The sequence below is a fragment of the Pleurodeles waltl genome, chromosome 4_1, assembly GCF_031143425.1.
Source record: "Pleurodeles waltl isolate 20211129_DDA chromosome 4_1, aPleWal1.hap1.20221129, whole genome shotgun sequence".
NCBI classification, from domain to species: domain Eukaryota; kingdom Metazoa; phylum Chordata; class Amphibia; order Caudata; family Salamandridae; genus Pleurodeles; species Pleurodeles waltl.
This window is the reverse complement of record NC_090442.1, coordinates 39,918,626-39,937,380: the sequence shown is the minus strand read 5'-3', so window position 1 is coordinate 39,937,380 and position 18,755 is coordinate 39,918,626. Positions and strand designations below refer to the sequence as shown.

The window sequence follows — 18,755 nt, the reverse complement described above, 5'->3', positions numbered from 1 at the left end:
AAGGATTGACACAATTGCTGCCTTTGCTGTTGCCCCAGTTGTGTAATCTGTCAAGGACTGGTCTCTTGCAGATTGAGGCACCTAGTTGCAATTGTGTGGTAAAAATCACCCTTACAACCATTTTTGCTATAAACGTGAGATCTTTCTGAGATACTATCTCACAGACTTCTTATGAATGAGGAACTCTGAAATTGTCACATTCCAATTTGTACGTCCTTAAAACTCTGCTGGTTATTCAAATGGGCAGATTGTTTTTTAAATTCCTTTCTGTCTCGAGTTGTAGTTATATTGATACAGAGGCATAATTGTTGAATGATATATATTGGTTTGATTGAAATATGTTCGTAGAGGTGGTGATAGGCTTTCTGTGTCTGTCTGAGAGCAAGGACCGGTTAACGTCTTTTTCCAAGAGCAGTTTGTTGTGAAAGGTATCAGGCAAAGGAGTATGTATTGTGATGTGGTTCTCTGACTGCTTCTGTCCACTTGCCAAAAGTTCCAAGGCCCTATGATAGCACAAAAACGGAAAGATTGAAGTGGTGGGTGCCGGAGGTTTAAAATGGTCAGTTTAATTAAAGACAGAAAAGTGAAACGAATGACTGCAGAAACACTGTATGTGGCCATGAACTGAGATGAAAGGATGATTTTGGAACTCTGTCTTGCAGATTACCCTCAATGCCGCACTGGATAGGGCACTACTCTCACAGACCAGGGTGTGTAAGTTTAAGTTTATCTGAGGTGCACACCCTGAACTAATACATTTTTGCTGAAACCTAATCATATTGTTTACTCTTCCTCGTAGCAGCTTGCCAGGGTGATAGTATATTGCAACAGAACCATTCCACTTCTTCACTGAAAAGAGTCATGCTGGTTACCCAAATGTGCAGCGTGTCATTTTATACAACTTTCTTTATTGAAATTAAACTTGGACTCACTTGAAATATTCTCTTTCAAAATGAATGTTTTGAGCTGCTGTGAATTTTATTTCTAGAGGTGGTGACAGGCTTTCAGGTACGTGCTTCGGTCAAGACCCTGTTCATGTCACTTGTATAAGCTAATTCAGGGAGCAAATTAGCAAGTCAAGAAATGGGAAGTCTGAACTACTGTCAAAGCAGTTTCATTCTCTTTTCAAATAATCCAAAAATACCATTGCAGCATAAAACAGAGTATTCAATAAAAGAAGAAAGGAGGATTAACGGCAAAAAAGCACATCATAAGATATGAAACTTTGGAAATTATCTAGATATTATTTGAAAAAACTCCTTTGATGGAAAGAAGATGAAGAACGGTATGGGATCCTGTCCTGCGCACCTGTAATTGATATGTTCCACATCCATTCATACCACCTAACCCTAAACACCCAAACATATAGCAGTCAGTGACCATGTGGCCTAATGCATAAGGCGTCTGACTTCGGATCAGAAGATTGAGGGTTCAAGTCCCTTCATGGTTGAGTCTTTCTCTCACAGCACCCAACTTATCTTTACATACAAACTGGAAATACACTCTTACAATACTCCTTTCACTCTCACTCATTAAGAAAGCCCAATGCAAACTGCACAATCAGTCATGTTATGCCTTCAGCATTGCTACTTTTCTGTCTTTTTGCCATACCAAAGTACCTCTTCATAAATGCCACGGATATGCAATATGTATACAACAATATGACAAGGCACAATCATTCCGAACAGAACTGTGGGTAGATTCAGTGCAGGGAGTGTGTGCGTGCAGAAAGCAGAAACTATGCATGGGTAGAAGCTCTATGATTTTCTCCAGGAATAATGCAAATTGTCCCTCAGAAAAAGTATAGTACTAGAGAAGAATCATAAAGGATTGACACAATTGCTGCCTTTGCTGTTGCCCCAGTTGTGTAATCTGTCAAGGACTGGTCTCTTGCAGATTGAGGCACCTAGTTGCAATTGTGTGGTAAAAATCACCCTTACAACCATTTTTGCTATAAACTTGAGATCTTTCTGAGATACTATCTCACAGACTTCTTATGAATGAGGAACTCTGAAATTGTCACATTTCAATTTGTACGTCCTTAAAACTCTGCTGGTTATTCAAATGGGCAGATTGTTTTTTAAATTCCTTTCTGTCTCGAGTTGTAGTTATATTGATACAGAGGCATAATTGTTGAATGATATATATTGGTTTGATTGAAATATGTTCGTTGAGGTGGTGATAGGCTTTCTGTGTCTGTCTGAGAGCAAGGACCGGTTAACGTCTTTTTCCAAGAGCAGTTTGTTGTGAAAGGTATCAGGCAAAGGAGTATGTATTGTGATGTGGTTCTCTGACTGCTTCTGTCCACTTGCCAAAAGTTCTAAGGCCCTATGATAGCACAGAAACGGTAAGATTGAAGTGGTGGGTGCCGGAGGTTTAAAATGGTCAGTTTAATTAAAGACAGAAAAGTGAAACGAATGACTGCAGAAATACTGTATGTGGCCATGAACTGAGATGAAAGGATGATTTTGGAACTCTGTCTTGCAGATTACCCTCAATGCCGCAATGGATAGGGCACTACTCTCACAGACCAGGGTGTGTAAGTTTAAGTCTATGTGAGGTGCACACCCTGAACTAATACATTTTAGCTGAAACCTAATCATATTGTTTACTCTTCCTCGTAGCAGCTTGCCAGGGTGATAGTATATTACAACAGAACCATTCCACTTCTTCACTGAAAAGAGTCAAGCTGGTTACACAAATGTGCAGCGTGTCATTTTATACTACTTTCTTTATTGAAATTAAACTTGGACTCACTTGAAATATTCTCTTTCAAAATGAATGTTTTGAGCTGCTGTGAATTTTATTTCTAGAGGTGGTGACAGGCTTTCAGGTATGTGCTTAGGTCAAGGCCCTGTTCATGTCACTTGTATAAGCTAATTCAGGGAGCAAATTAGCAAGTCAAGAAATGGGAAGTCTGAACTACTGTCAAAGCAGTTTCATTCTCTTTTCAAATAATCCAAAAATACCATTGCAGCATAAAACAGAGTATTCAATAAAAGAAGAAAGGAGGATTAACGGCAAAAAAGCACAGCATAAGATATGAAACTTTGGAAATTATCTAGATATTGTTTGAAAAAACTCGTTTGATGGAAAGAAGATGAAGAACGGTATGGGATCCTGTCCTGCGCACCTGTAATTGATATGTTCCACATCCATTCATACCACCTAACCCCAAACACCCAAACATATTGCAGTCAGTGACCATGTGGCCTAATGGATAAGGCGTCTGACTTCGGTTCATAAGATTGAGGGTTCGAGTCCCTTCGTGGTTGAGTCTTTTTCTCACAGCACCGAACATATCTTTACATACAAACTGGAAATACACTCTTACAATACTCCTTTCACTCTCACTCATTAAGAAAGCCCAATGCAAACTGCACAATCAGTCACGTTATGCCTTCAGCATTGCTACTTTTCTGTCTTTCTGCCATACCAAAGTACCTCTTCATAAATGCCACGGATATGCAATACGTATACAACAATATGACATGGCACAATCATTCCGAACAGAACTGTGGGTAGATTCAGTGCAGGGAGTGTGTGCGTGCAGAAAGCAGAAACTATGCATGGGTAGAAGCTCTATGATTTTCTCCAGGAATAATGCAAATTGTCCCTCAGAAAAAGTATAGTACTAGAGAAGAATCATAAAGGATTGACACAATTGCTGCCTTTGCTGTTGCCCCAGTTGTGTAATCTGTCAAGGACTGGTCTCTTGCAGATTGAGGCACCTAGTTGCAATTGTGTGGTAAAAATCACCCTTACAACCATTTTTGCTATAAACTTGAGATCTTTCTGAGATACTATCTCACAGACTTCTTATGAATGAGGAACTCTGAAATTGTCACTTTCCAATTTGTACGTCCTTAAAACTATGCTGGTTATTCAAATGGGCAGATTGTTTTTTAAATTCCTTTCTGTCTCGAGTTGTAGTTATATTGATACAGAGGCATAATTGTTGAATTATATATATTGGTTTGATTGAAATATGTTCGTAGAGGTGGTGATAGGCTTTCTGTGTCTGTCTGAGAGCAAGGACCGGTTAACGTCTTTTTCCAAGAGCAGTTTGTTGTGAAAGGTATCAGGCAAAGGAGTATGTATTGTGATGTGGTTCTCTGACTGCTTCTGTCCACTTGCCAAAAGTTCCAAGGCCCTATGATAGCACAAAAACGGTAAGATTGAAGTGGTGGGTGCCGGAGGTTTAAAATGGTCAGTTTAATTAAAGACAGAAAAGTGAAACGAATGACTGCAGAAATACTGTATGTGGCCATGAACTGAGATGAAAGGATGATTTTGGAACTCTGTCTTGCAGATTAACCTCAATGCCGCAATGGATAGGGCACTACTCTCACAGACCAGGGGGTGTAAGTTTAAGTCTATCTGAGGTGCACACCCTGAACTAATACATTTTTGCTGAAACCTAATCATATTGTTTACTCTTCCTCGTAGCAGCTTGCCAGGGTGATAGTATATTGCAACAGAACCATTCCACTTCTTCACTGAAAAGAGTCATGCTGGTTACCCAAATGTGCAGCGTGTCATTTTATACAGCTTTCTTTATTGAAATTAAACTTGGACTCACTTGAAATATTCTCTTTCAAAATGAATGTTTTGAGCTGCTGTGAATTTTATTTCTAGAGGTGGTGACAGGCTTTCAGGTACGTGCTTAGGTCAAGGCCCTGTTCATGTCACTTGTGTAAGCTAATTCAGGGAGCAAATTAGCAAGTCAAGAAATGGGAAGTCTGAACTACTGTCAAAGCAGTTTCATTCTCTTTTCAAATAATCCAAAAATACCATTGCAGCATAAAACAGAGTATTCAATAAAAGAAGAAAGGAGGATTAACGGCAAAAAAGCACATCATAAGATATGAAACTTTGGAAATTATCTAGATATTGTTTGAAAAAACTCCTTTGATGGAAAGAAGATGAAGAACGGTATGGGATCCTGTCCTGCGCACCTGTAATTGATATGTTCCACATCCATTCATACCACCTAACCCTAAACACCCAAACATATTGCAGTCAGTGACCATGTGGCCTAATGGATAAGGCGTCTGACTTCAGATCAGAAGATTGAGGGTTCGAGTCCCTTCGTGGTTGAATCTTTTTCTCACAGCACCCAACTTATCTTTACATACAAACTGGAAACACACTCTTACAATACTCCTTTCACTCTCACTCATTAAGAAAGCCCAATGCAAACTGCACAATGAGTCACGTTATGCCTTCAGCATTGCTACTTTTCTGTCTTTCTGCCACACTAAAGTACCTCTTCATAAATGCCTTGGATATGCAATACGTATACAGTACAACAATATGACATGGCACAATCATTCTGAACAGAACTGTGGGTAGATTCAGTGCAGGGAGTGTGTGCGTGCAGAAAGCAGAAACTATGCATGGGTAGAAGCTCTATGATTTTCTCCAGGAATAATGCAAATTGTCCCTCAGAAAAAGTATAGTACTAGAGAAGAATCATAAAGGATTGACACAATTGCTGCCTTTGCTGTTGCCCCAGTTGTGTAATCTGTCAAGGACTGGTCTCTTGCAGATTGAGTCACCTAGTTGCAATTGTGTGGTAAAAATCACCCTTACAACCATTTTTGCTATAAACTTGAGATCTTTCTGAGATACTATCTCACAGACTTCTTATGAATGAGGAACTCTGAAATTGTCACATTCCAATTTGTACGTCCTTAAAACTCTGCTGGTTATTCAAATGGGCAGATCGTTTTTTAAATTCCTTTCTGTCTCGAGTTGTAGTTATATTGATACAGAGGCATAATTGTTGAATGATATATATTGGTTTGATTGAAATATGTTTGTAGAGGTGGTGATAGGCTTTCTGTGTCTGTCTGAGAGCAAGGACCGGTTAACGTGTTTTTCCAAGAGCAGTTTGTTGTGAAAGGTATCAGGCAAAGAAGTATGTATTGTGATGTGGTTCTCTGACTGCTTCTGTCCACTTGCCAAATGTTCCAAGGCCCTATGATAGCACAAAAACGGTAAGATTGAAGTGGTGGGTGCCGGAGGTTTAAAATGGTCAGTTTAATTAAAGACAGAAAAGTGAAACGAATGACTGCACAAATACTGTATGAGGCCATGAACTGAGATGAAAGGATGATTTTGGAACTCTGTCTTGCAGATTACCCTCAATGCCGCAATGGATAGGGCACTACTCTCACAGACCAGGGTGTGTAAGTTTAAGTCTATCTGAGGTGCACACCCTGAACTAATACATTTTTGCTGAAACCTAATCATATTGTTTACTCTTCCTCGTAGCAGCTTGCCAGGGTGATAGTATATTGCAACAGAACCATTCCACTTCTTCACTGAAAAGAGTCATGCTGGTTACCCAAATGTGCAGCGTGTCATTTTATACAACTTTCTTTATTGAAATTAAACTTGGACTCACTTGAAATATTCTCTTTCAAAATGAATGTTTGAGCTGCTGTGAATTTTATTTCTAGAGGTGGTGACAGGCTTTCAGGTACGTGCTTAGGTCAAGGCCCTGTTCATGTCACTTGTATAAGCTAATTCAGGGAGCAAATTAGCAAGTCAAGAAATGGGAAGTCTGAACTACTGTCAAAGCAGTTTCATTCTCTTTTCAAATAATCCAAAAATACCATTGCAGCATAAAACAGAGTATTCAATAAAAGAAGAAAGGAGGATTAACGGCAAAAAAGCACAGCATAAGATATGAAACTTTGGAAATTATCTAGATATTGTTTGAAAAAACTCCTTTGATGGAAAGAAGATGAAGAACGGTATGGGATCCTGTCCTGCGCACCTGTAATTGATATGTTCCACATCCATTCATACCACCTAACCCTAAACACCCAAACATGTTGCAGTCAGTGACCATGTGGCCTAATGGATAAGGCGTCTGACTTTGGATCAGAAGATTGAGGGTTCGAGTCCCTTCATGGTTGAGTCTTTTTCTCACAGCACCCAACTTATCTTTACATACAAACTGGAAACACACTCTTACAATACTCCTTTCACTCTCACTCATTAAGAAAGCCCAATCCAAACTGCACAATCAGTCACGTTATGCCTTCAGCATTGCTACTTTTCTGTCTTTCTGCCATACCAAAGTACCTCTTCATAAATGCCATGGATATGCAATACGTATATGTTGGACTTTTGGCCATACGCATGGTCATCCCTAGTCTTTTTGCCTCCTTCCTCCTGGTTTTTCTGACCTCTCGCTGTTGGCTCTAGGACTCTGAGCACTTTATCACTGCTGACCAGTGCTAAAGTGCAGGTGCTCTCCCATCTAAAGTTGGTATGATTGGCTTATACCTAATTGGCATATTTAATTTACCTATAAGTCCCTTGTACAGTGGTATCTCTATACCCAGGGCCTGTAAATTAAATGCTACTAGTGGGCCTGCAGCGCTGCTTGCGCCACCCACTGAAGTAGACTTTCAAACCTGTCTCAGGCCTGCTAGCGCAGGGCCTGTGTGCGCAGTTTTCTGCCACAGGGACCTGGCATCTAAATTTACTTGCCAGGCCCAGAACCCCCCTTTTACTACATGTAAGTCACCCCTAAAGTACGCCCTAGCTAGCCCTATGGGCAGGGTGCCATGTATGTAGAAAGGCAGGACATGTGCCATATTGCCTGGCCTGTCCTGGTAGTGACAAACAGCCTAACTTGGTGTCTCACTGCTGTGAGTGCTGCCTTCTCATAGGATTGCATTAGAAATGCCCTGCCTTATGTGTAAAGGGTATTGTCTGATTTATGAGGGGTAGCGTAGGCGTGTTTGGTATGGTTGTGATGGTGATAATAAATACTGCTTACTGGTGTGGGTGTATTTTTTATTACTATCACAGAAATGCCACTTCTAGAAAGTGCGCATTTATCTGTGCTTATAATTCTGGTGTTTTGCAGCTTGACTCCAATCCACGTCTGGGCAGAGTGACAGTTGGGGCTTTGTGCATACTTTTCAGACAGCCTGTGCACAGGGAGGGTGGAGGTGTCACTGAGGTGCATCTACATACTGAATAGTCTTCCTGGGCTGAGAGAAGGGAGAGGCGGGGCACACCTACATTTGTAAAGGCTGTGCCCTGGCCTCACACAATAGGGTCGTTAACCCCCCACTGATGTTTGGAGCCTGTGCTGAAAGGAGAGAGGGGGCACTCCCAGAACCAGTTGTAACTGGCTGGAACCTCCTCTCCCTGTCATTGTAAAACACTGTAAAAAAAGGACTATAAGTACAGGGGAATTTTCCCCACAATTTGAACACTCTTGGAACTTGAAACTGGACACAGAACGCTGATGAATGGACTCACCAGGAAACCGCCATGGACTGCTGCTGCTGTGCTGACCTGTGACCTGCCTGGTCACTAGGAGGAACTGCCACCATCTGCACCCCTTGTGCTGGCCTGTAGCTGGGCCCACCAGCCCTGTGCTCCTTCTTGTTTAATTGTTCCCAGGGGCAGGGTGCTGTGGCCCCTGACCCCTGCTACGATCCTGCTTTTACGAGGAATAAGGCATTCTTTTAATGACTGAGGCTGCTGAGGGGCCATTGCACTTTGAAAGCGCTTTTCTTTTGCTAACAGAAAAATCACTGCCGCAGCCCGAGCTTGTGGATGTGCTCTAGCGCTTTGAAGGCGCTTTTCTTTCGTGCAAGGAAATCACCGCCGCAGCCCGGGATTTAAAATGTGTCCTAGCGCTCTGAAAAGCGCTCTCCTGCTGTTTAGGATCACCGCCGCAGCCGGGTTTTCAAGTTATTGCCGAGCGCGAGGATCGCGCTCAGCTCAGTGCCCCCGGGGCACAAGAAACCCCTTTCCAAAATAACGAGGAGCAAGTCTGCTCCTAGCGGTGCCCCCGGGGTAGGGATCGCTCCAAGGAGCGCCCCCGGGGCACCGGCCGGCCCGACCTGGTGCCGGTGTTGCCGTCGGAGGAGGAGGGAGAGGAGGACGCCTCTCCCTCCCCTGCTCCAGCCCCGGAGGGCTCGCTCTGCAGTGCGCGGCCGGGGGAGACAGCCTCATCGGAGGCTCGCCCCCGCCGCCAACTCTCTGGTGGGCCCCCTCGTGGGCCCGAGACCATCACAAATGGGGGCCCGCTCGCAGATCGGAGGGGGTGCGTGGTGCCCCCCTCCTGAACCCAAGGATTTCCCTGACTTGGGCCCCCCTTGGAGAGGGCCGGTGGAGGCCCGGGGGGCCCTCCAATGAGCACGGGTCCCAGAAGGGGCCCGTCAAGGAAGCAGAGAGGGTGCGTGCCGCCCCTCTCTATTTGCCAAGTTAGGGAGGCCCCCGTTTTGCGCAGAAGAGCGCCGGGGGCCCCATGATTCATTTTAGGCACTGGAAGTGCCTCTTCATCATTCCCAGGTACTTTTAAATGGACAAATATAATTATGATTTAAAAGTTCTTGCTACAGACTTTCTTAATTGTGTTATATTACCTGCCTGTACTATGATGCTTTTACATATGTGTGCACATGTTCCTTTTATGGGCATGACTTGCTAATATGTTTCCCTAACTTGCCATAGGTTTTCTAATGTTCCTACTATGGGCGTTTTATGATATGCTTATGACAAGTGTTCTAATGTGATAACGTGTTTCCTGACTACTGCTTATGTTGCAGAATACTGAGTAACCTGTGTGTTATGTGTGACTACTGCTAGTTTGCAGAGTAACTAATGTGTAACGTTCTGACAACTGCTAAGGTAGCAGGATTGTACTGTTATGTGATGTTGGTATAATAATTACGTTGTGTACAATACAGTGTATTTTCATATAATCTGGTGTTGTGTTTCCTTTGTGGTGGGGATATTGCGTCACATGTATGTGTGTGTTGTGCAAACGCTTTACGCATTGCCTCCGGGTTAAGCCTGACTGCTCGTGCCAAGCTACCAAGGGGGTGAGCAGGGGTTATCTTGGACGTGTAACTCCCTTGCCCTGACTAGAGTGGGTAAGTTCTGCCTGGCTGAGGTGCATACCCTAGCCAACCAGAAACCCCATTTCTAACAGTATACAACAATATGACATGGCACAATCATTCTGAACAGAACTGTGGGTAGATTCAGTGCAGGGAGTGTGTGCGTGCAGAAAGCAGAAACTATGCATGGGTAGAAGCTCTATGATTTTCTCCAGGAATAATGCAAATTGTCCCTCAGAAAAAGTATAGTACTAGAGAAGAATCATAAAGGATTGACACAATTGCTGCCTTTGCTGTAGCCCCAGTTGTGTAATCTGTCAAGGACTGGTCTCTTGCAGATTAAGTCACCTAGTTGCAATTGTGTGGTAAAAATCACCCTTACAACCATTTTTGCTATAAACTTGAGATCTTTCTGAGATACTATCTCACAGACTTCTTATGAGTGAGGAACTCTGAAATTGTCACATTCCAATTTGTACGTCCTTAAAACTCTGCTGGTTATTCAAATGGGCAGATTGTTTTTTAAATTCCTTTCTGTCTCGAGTTGTAGTTATATTGATACAGAGGCATAATTGTTGAATGATATATATTGGTTTGATTGAAATATGTTCGTAGAGGTGGTGATAGGCTTTCTGTGTCTGTCTGAGAGCAAGGACCGGTTAACGTGTTTTTCCAAGAGCAGTTTGTTGTGAAAGGTATCAGGCAAAGGAGTATGTATTGTGATGTGGTTCTATGACTGCTTCTGTCCACTTGCCAAAAGTTCCAAGGCCCTATGATAGCACAAAAACGGTAAGATTGAAGTGGTGGGTGCCGAAGGTTTAAAATGGTCAGTTTAATTAAAGACAGAAAAGTGAAACGAATGACTGCAGAAATACTGTATGTGGCCATGAACTGAGATGAAAGGATGATTTTGGAACTCTGTCTTGCAGATTAACCTCAATGCCGCAATGGATAGGGCACTACTCTCACAGACCAGGGTGTGTAAGTTTAAATCTATCTGAGGTGCACACCCTGAACTAATACATTTTTGCTGAAACCTAATCATATTGTTTACTCTTCCTCGTAGCAGCTTGCCAGGGTGATAGTATATTGCAACAGAACCATTCCACTTCTTCACTGAAAAGAGTCATGCTGGTTACCCAAATGTGCAGCGTGTCATTTTATACAGCTTTCTTTATTGAAATTAAACTTGGACTCACTTGAAATATTCTCTTTCAAAATGAATGTTTTGAGCTGCTGTGAATTTTATTTCTAGAGGTGGTGACAGGCTTTCAGGTACGTGCTTAGGTCAAGGCCCTGTTCAGGTCACTTGTATAAGCTAATTCAGGGAGCAAATTAGCAAGTCAAGAAATGGGAAGTCTGAACTACTGTCAGTTCATTCTCTTTTCAAATAATCCAAAAATACCATTGCAGCATAAAACAGAGTATTCAATAAAAGAAGAAAGGAGGATTAACGGCAAAAAAGCACAGCATAAGATATGAAACTTTGGAAATTATCTAGATATTGTTTGAAAAAACTCCTTTGATGGAAAGAAGATGAAGAACGGTATGGGATCCTGTCCTGCACACCTGTAATTGATATGTTCCACATCCATTCATACCACCTAACCCTAAACACCCAAACATGTTGCAGTCAGTGACCATGTGGCCTAGTGGATAAGGCGTCTGACCTCGGATCAAAAAGTTGAGGGTTCGAGTCCCATCATGGTTGAGTCTTTTTCTAACAGCACCAACTTATCTTTACATACAAACTGGAAACACACTCTTACAATACTCCTTTCACTCTCACTCATTAAGAAAGCCCAATGCAAACTGCACAATCAGTCACGTTATGCCTTCAGCATTGCTACTTTTCTGTCTTTCTGCCATACCAAAGTACCTCTTCATAAATGCCACGGATATGCAATACGTACACAACAATATGACATGGCACAATCATTCTGAACAGAACTGTGGGTAGATTCAGTGCAGGGAGTGTGTGCGTGCAGAAAGCAGAAACTATGCATGGGTAGAAGCTCTATGATTTTCTCCAGGAATAATGCAAATTGTCCCTCAGAAAAAGTATAGTACTAGAGAAGAATCATAAAGGATTGACACAATTGCTGCCTTTGCTGTTGCCCCAGTTGTGTAATCTGTCAAGGACTGGTCTCTTGCAGATTGAGGCACCTAGTTGCAATTGTGTGGTAAAAATCACCCTTACAACCATTTTTGCTATAAACGTGAGATCTTTCTGAGATACTATCTCACAGACTTCTTATGAATGAGGAACTCTGAAATTGTCACATTCCAATTTGTACGTCCTTAAAACTCTGCTGGTTATTCAAATGGGCAGATTGTTTTTTAAATTCCTTTCTGTCTCGAGTTGTAGTTATATTGATACAGAGGCATAATTGTTGAATGATATATATTGGTTTGATTGAAATATGTTCGTAGAGGTGGTGATAGGCTTTCTGTGTCTGTCTGAGAGCAAGGACCGGTTAACGTCTTTTTCCAAGAGCAGTTTGTTGTGAAAGGTATCAGGCAAAGGAGTATGTATTGTGATGTGGTTCTCTGACTGCTTCTGTCCACTTGCCAAAAGTTCCAAGGCCCTATGATAGCACAAAAACGGAAAGATTGAAGTGGTGGGTGCCGGAGGTTTAAAATGGTCAGTTTAATTAAAGACAGAAAAGTGAAACGAATGACTGCAGAAACACTGTATGTGGCCATGAACTGAGATGAAAGGATGATTTTGGAACTCTGTCTTGCAGATTACCCTCAATGCCGCACTGGATAGGGCACTACTCTCACAGACCAGGGTGTGTAAGTTTAAGTTTATCTGAGGTGCACACCCTGAACTAATACATTTTTGCTGAAACCTAATCATATTGTTTACTCTTCCTCGTAGCAGCTTGCCAGGGTGATAGTATATTGCAACAGAACCATTCCACTTCTTCACTGAAAAGAGTCATGCTGGTTACCCAAATGTGCAGCGTGTCATTTTATACAACTTTCTTTATTGAAATTAAACTTGGACTCACTTGAAATATTCTCTTTCAAAATGAATGTTTTGAGCTGCTGTGAATTTTATTTCTAGAGGTGGTGACAGGCTTTCAGGTACGTGCTTCGGTCAAGACCCTGTTCATGTCACTTGTATAAGCTAATTCAGGGAGCAAATTAGCAAGTCAAGAAATGGGAAGTCTGAACTACTGTCAAAGCAGTTTCATTCTCTTTTCAAATAATCCAAAAATACCATTGCAGCATAAAACAGAGTATTCAATAAAAGAAGAAAGGAGGATTAACGGCAAAAAAGCACAGCATAAGATATGAAACTTTGGAAATTATCTAGATATTATTTGAAAAAACTCCTTTGATGGAAAGAAGATGAAGAACGGTATGGGATCCTGTCCTGCGCACCTGTAATTGATATGTTCCACATCCATTCATACCACCTAACCCTAAACACCCAAACATATTGCAGTCAGTGACCATGTGGCCTAATGGATAAGGCGTCTGACTTCGGATCAGAAGATTGAGGGTTCGAGTCCCTTCATGGTTGAGTCTTTTTCTCACAGAACCCAACTTATCTTTACATACAACCTGGAAACACACTCTTACAATACTCCTTTCACTCTCACTCATTAAGAAAGCCCAATGCAAACTGCACAATCAGTCACGTTATGCCTTCAGCATTGCTACTTTTCTGTCTTTCTGCCATACCAAAGTACCTCTTCATAAATGCCTTGGATATGCAATACGTATACAACAATATGACATGGCACAATCATTCTGAACAGAACTGTGGGTAGATTCAGTGCAGGGAGTGTGTGCGTGCAGAAAGCAGAAACTATGCATGGATAGAAGCTCTATGATTTTCTCCAGGAATAATGCAAATTGTCCCTCAGAAAAAGTATAGTACTAGAGAAGAATCATAAAGGATTGACACAATTGCTGCCTTTGCTGTTGCCCCAGTTGTGTAATCTGTCAAGGACTGGTCTCTTGCAGATTGAGGCACCTAGTTGCAATTGTGTGGTAAAAATCACCCTTACAACCATTTTTGCTATAAACTTGAGATCTTTCTGAGATACTATCTCACAGACTTCTTATGAATGAGGAACTCTGAAATTGTCACATTCCAATTTGTACGTCCTTAAAACTATGCTGGTTATTCAAATGGGCAGATTGTTTTTTAAATTCCTTTCTGTCTCGAGTTGTAGTTATATTGATACAGAGGTATAATTGTTGAATGATATATATTGGTTTGATTGAAATATGTTCGTAGAGGTGGTGATAGGCTTTCTGTGTCTGTCTGAGAGCAAGGACCGGTTAACGTCTTTTTCCAAGAGCAGTTTATTGTGAAAGGTATCAGGCAAAGGAGTATTTATTGTGATGTGGTTCTCTGACTGCTTCTGTCCACTTGCCAAAAGTTCCAAGGCCCTATGATTGCACAAAAACGGTAAGATTGAAGTGGTGGGTGCCGGAGGTTTAAAATGGTCAGTTTAATTAAAGACAGAAAAGTGAAACGAATGACTGCAGAAATACTGTATGTGGCCATGAACTGAGATGAAAGGATGATTTTGGAACTCTGTCTTGCAGATTACCCTCAATGCCGCAATAGATAGGGCACTACTCTCACAGACCAGGGTGTGTAAGTTTAAGTCTATCTGAGGTGCACACCCTGAACTAATACATTTTTGCTGAAACCTAATCATATTGTTTACTATTCCTCGTAGCAGCTTGCCAGGGTGATAGTATATTGCAACAGAACCATTCCACTTCTTCACTGAAAAGTGTCATGCTGGTTACCCAAATGAGCAGCGTGTCATTTTATACAGCTTTCTTTATTGAAATTAAACTTGGACTCACTTGAAATATTCTCTTTCAAAATGAATGTTTTGAGCTGCTGTGACTTTTATTTCTAGAGGTGGTGACAGGCTTTCAGGTACGTGCTTAGGTCAAGGCACTGTTCATGTCACTTGTATAAGCTAATTCAGGGAGCAAATTAGCAAATCAAGAAATGGGAAGTCTGAACTACTGTTAAAGCAGTTTCATTCTCTTTTCAAATAATCCTAAAATTCCATTGCAGCCTAAAACAGAGTATTCAATAAAAGAAGAAAGGAGGATTAACGGCAAAAAAGCACAGCATAAGATATGAAACTTTGGAAATTATCCAGATATTGTTTGAAAAAACTCCTTTGATGGAAAGAAGATGAAGAACGGTATGGGATCCTGTCCTGCGCACCTGTAGTTGATATGTTCCACATCCATTCATACCACCTAACCCTAAACACCCAAACATGTTGCAGTCAGTGACCATGTGGCCTAATGGATAAGGCGTTTGACTTCGGATCAGAAGCTTGAGGATTCGAGTCCCTTCATGGTTGAGTCTTTTTCTCACAGCACCCAACTTATCTTTACATACAAACTGGAAACACACTCTTACAATACTCCTTTCACTCTCACTCATTAAGAAAGCCCAATGCAAACTGCACAATCAGTCACGTTATGCCTTCAGCATTGCTACTTTTCAGTCTTTCTGCCATACCAAAGTACCTCTTCATAAATGCCATGGATATGCAATACGTATACAACAATATGACATGGCACAATCATTCTGAACAGAACTGTGGGTAGATTCAGTGCAGGGAGTGTGTGCGTGCAGAAAGCAGAAACTATGCATGGGTAGAAGCTCTATGATTTTCTCCAGGAATAATGCAAATTGTCCCTCAGAAAAAGTATAGTACTAGAGAAGAATCATAAAGGATTGACACAATTGCTGCCTTTGCTGTTGCCCCAGTTGTGTAATCTGTCAAGGACTGGTCTCTTGCAGATTGAGTCACCTAGTTGCAATTGTGTGGTAAAAATCACCCTTACAACCATTTTTCCTATAAACTTGAGATCTTTCTGAGATACTATCTCACAGACTTCTTATGAATGAGGAACTCTGAAATTGTCACATTCCAATTTGTACGTCCTTAAAACTCTGCTGGTTATTCAAATGGGCAGATTGTTTTTTAAATTCCTTTCTGTCTCGAGTTGTAGTTATATTGATACAGAGGAATAATTGTTGAATTATATATATTGGTTTGATTGAAATATGTTCGTAGAGGTGGTGATAGGCTTTCTGTGTCTGTCTGAGAGCAAGGACCGGTTAACGTGTTTTTCCAAGAGCAGTTTGTTGTGAAAGGTATCAGGCAAAGAAGTATGTATTGTGATGTGGTTCTCTGACTGCTTCTGTCCACTTGCCAAAAGTTCCAAGGCCCTATGATAGCACAAAAACGGTAAGATTGAAGTGGTGGGTGCCGGAGGTTTAAAATGGTCAGTTTAATTAAAGACAGAAAAGTGAAACGAATGACTGCAGAAATACTGTATGAGGCCATGAACTGAGATGAAAGGATGATTTTGGAACTCTGTCTTGCAGATTACCCTCAATGCCCCAATGGATAGGGCACTACTCTCACAGACCAGGGTGTGTAAGTTTAAGTCTATCTGAGGTGCACACCCTGAACTAATACATTTTTGCTGAAACCTAATCATATTGTTTACTCTTCCTCGTAGCAGCTTGCCAGGGTGATAGTATATTGCAACAGAACCATTCCACTTCTTCACTGAAAAGAGTCATGCTGGTTACCCAAATGTGCAGCGTGTCATTTTATACAACTTTCTTTATTGAAATTAAACTTGGACTCACTTGAAATATTCTCTTTCAAAATGAATGTTTTGAGCTGCTGTGAATTTTATTTCTAGAGGTGGTGACAGGCTTTCAGGTACGTGCTTAGGTCAAGGCCCTGTTCATGTCACTTGTATAAGCTAATTCAGGGAGCAAATTAGCAAGTCAAGAAATGGGAAGTCTGAACTACTGTCAGTTCATTCTCTTTTCAAATAATCCAAAAATACCATTGCAGCATAAAACAGAGTATTCAATAAAAGAAGAAGGAGGATTAACGGCAAAAAAGCACATCATAAGATATGAAACTTTGGAAATTATCTAGATATTGTTTGAAAAAACTCCTTTGATGGAAAGAAGATGAAGAACGGTATGGGATCCTGTCCTGCGCACCTGTAATTGATATATTCCACATCCATTCATACCACCTAACCCTAAACACCCAAACATACTGCAGTCAGTGACCATGTGGCCTAGTGGATAAGGTGTCTGACTTCGGATCAAAAAGTTGAGGGTTCGAGTCCCATCATGGTTGAGTCTTTATCTAACAGCACCAACTTATCTTTACATACAAACTGGAAACACACTCTTACAATACTCCTTTCACTCTCACTCATTAAGAAAGCCCAATGCAAACTGCACAATCAGTCACGTTATGCCTTCAGCATTGCTACTTTTCTGTCTTTCTGCCATACCAAAGTACCTCTTCATAAATGCCACGGATATGCAATACGTACACAACAATATGACATGGCACAATCATTCTGAACAGAACTGTGGGTAGATTCAGTGCAGGGAGTGTGTGCGTGCAGAAAGCAGAAACTATGCATGGGTAGAAGCTCTATGATTTTCTCCAGGAATAATGCAAATTGTCCCTCAGAAAAAGTATAGTACTAGAGAAGAATCATAAAGGATTGACACAATTGCTGCCTTTGCTGTTGCCCCAGTTGTGTAATCTGTCAAGGACTGGGCTCTTGCAGATTGAGGCACCTAGTTGCAATTGTGTGGTAAAAATCACCCTTACAACCATTTTTGCTATAAACTTGAGATCTTTCTGAGATACTATCTCACAGACTTCTTATGACTGAGGAACTCTGAAATTGTCACATTCCAATTTGTACGTCCTTAAAACTATGCTGGTTATTCAAATGGGCAGATTGTTTTTTAAATTCCTTTCTGTCTCTAGTTGTAGTTATATTGATACAGAGGCATAATTCTTGAATGATATATATTGGTTTGATTGAAATATGTTCATAGAGGTGGTGATAGGCTTTCTGTGTCTGTCTGAGAGCAAGGACCGGTTAACGTCTTTTTCCAAGAGCAGTTTGTTGTGAAAGGTAACAGGCAAATGAGTATGTATTGTGATGTGGTTCTCTGACTGCTTCTGTCCACTTGCCAAAAGTTCCATGGCCCTATGATAGCACAAAAACTGTAAGATTGAAGTGGTGGGTGCCGGAGGTTCAAAATGGTCAGTTTAATTAAAGACAGAAAAGTGAAACGAATGACTGCAGAAATACTGTATGTGGCCATGAACTGAGATGAAAGGATGATTTTGGAACTCTGTCTTGCAGATTACCCTCAATGCCGCAATGGATAGGGCACTACTCTCACAGACCAGGGTGTGTAAGTTTAAGTCTATCTGAGGTGCACACCCTGAACTAATACATTTTTGCTGAAACCTAATCATATTGTTTACTCTTCCTCGTAGGAGCTTGCCAGGGTGATAGTATATTGCAACAGAACCATTCCACTTCTTCACTGAAAAGAGTCATGCTGGTTACCCAAATATGCAGCTTGTCATTTTATACAGCTTTCTTTATTGAAATTAAACTTGGACTCACTTGAAATATTCTCTTTCAAAATGAATGTTTGAGCTGCTGTGAATTTTATTTCTAGAGGTGGTGACAGGCTTTCAGGTACGTGCTTAGGTCAAGGCCCTGTTCATGTCACTTGTATAAGCTAATTCAGGGAGCAAATTAGCAAGTCAAGAAATGGGAAGTCTGAACTACTGTCAAAGCAGTTTCATTCTCTTTTCAAATAATCCAAAAATACCATTGCAGCATAAAACAGAGTATTCAATAAAAGAAGAAAGGAGGATTAACGGCAAAAAAGCACAGCATAAGATATGAAACTTTGGAAATTATCTAGATATTATTTGAAAAAACTCCTTTGATGGAAAGAAGATGAAGAACGGTATGGGATCCTGTCCTGCGCACCTGTAATTGATA

At 41.2% G+C, this 18,755-nt stretch overlaps 3 non-coding genes across 3 annotated transcripts; all 3 read left to right on the top strand.

Annotated features, from left to right (window-relative positions):
• Positions 1-3,202: 3,202 nt before the first annotated feature.
• Positions 3,203-3,275, top strand: TRNAR-UCG (transfer RNA arginine (anticodon UCG)). The gene has a single exon. It is a non-coding gene; the product is annotated as a tRNA-Arg (tRNA).
• Positions 3,276-6,856: 3,581 nt separating this feature from the next.
• TRNAQ-UUG (transfer RNA glutamine (anticodon UUG)) lies at positions 6,857-6,929 on the top strand. Its single transcript has one exon. It is a non-coding gene; the product is annotated as a tRNA-Gln (tRNA).
• A 6,417-nt stretch (positions 6,930-13,346) lies between these two features.
• On the top strand, positions 13,347-13,419 carry TRNAR-UCG (transfer RNA arginine (anticodon UCG)). The gene has a single exon. It is a non-coding gene; the product is annotated as a tRNA-Arg (tRNA).
• The last annotated feature ends 5,336 nt before the right edge of the window (positions 13,420-18,755 follow it).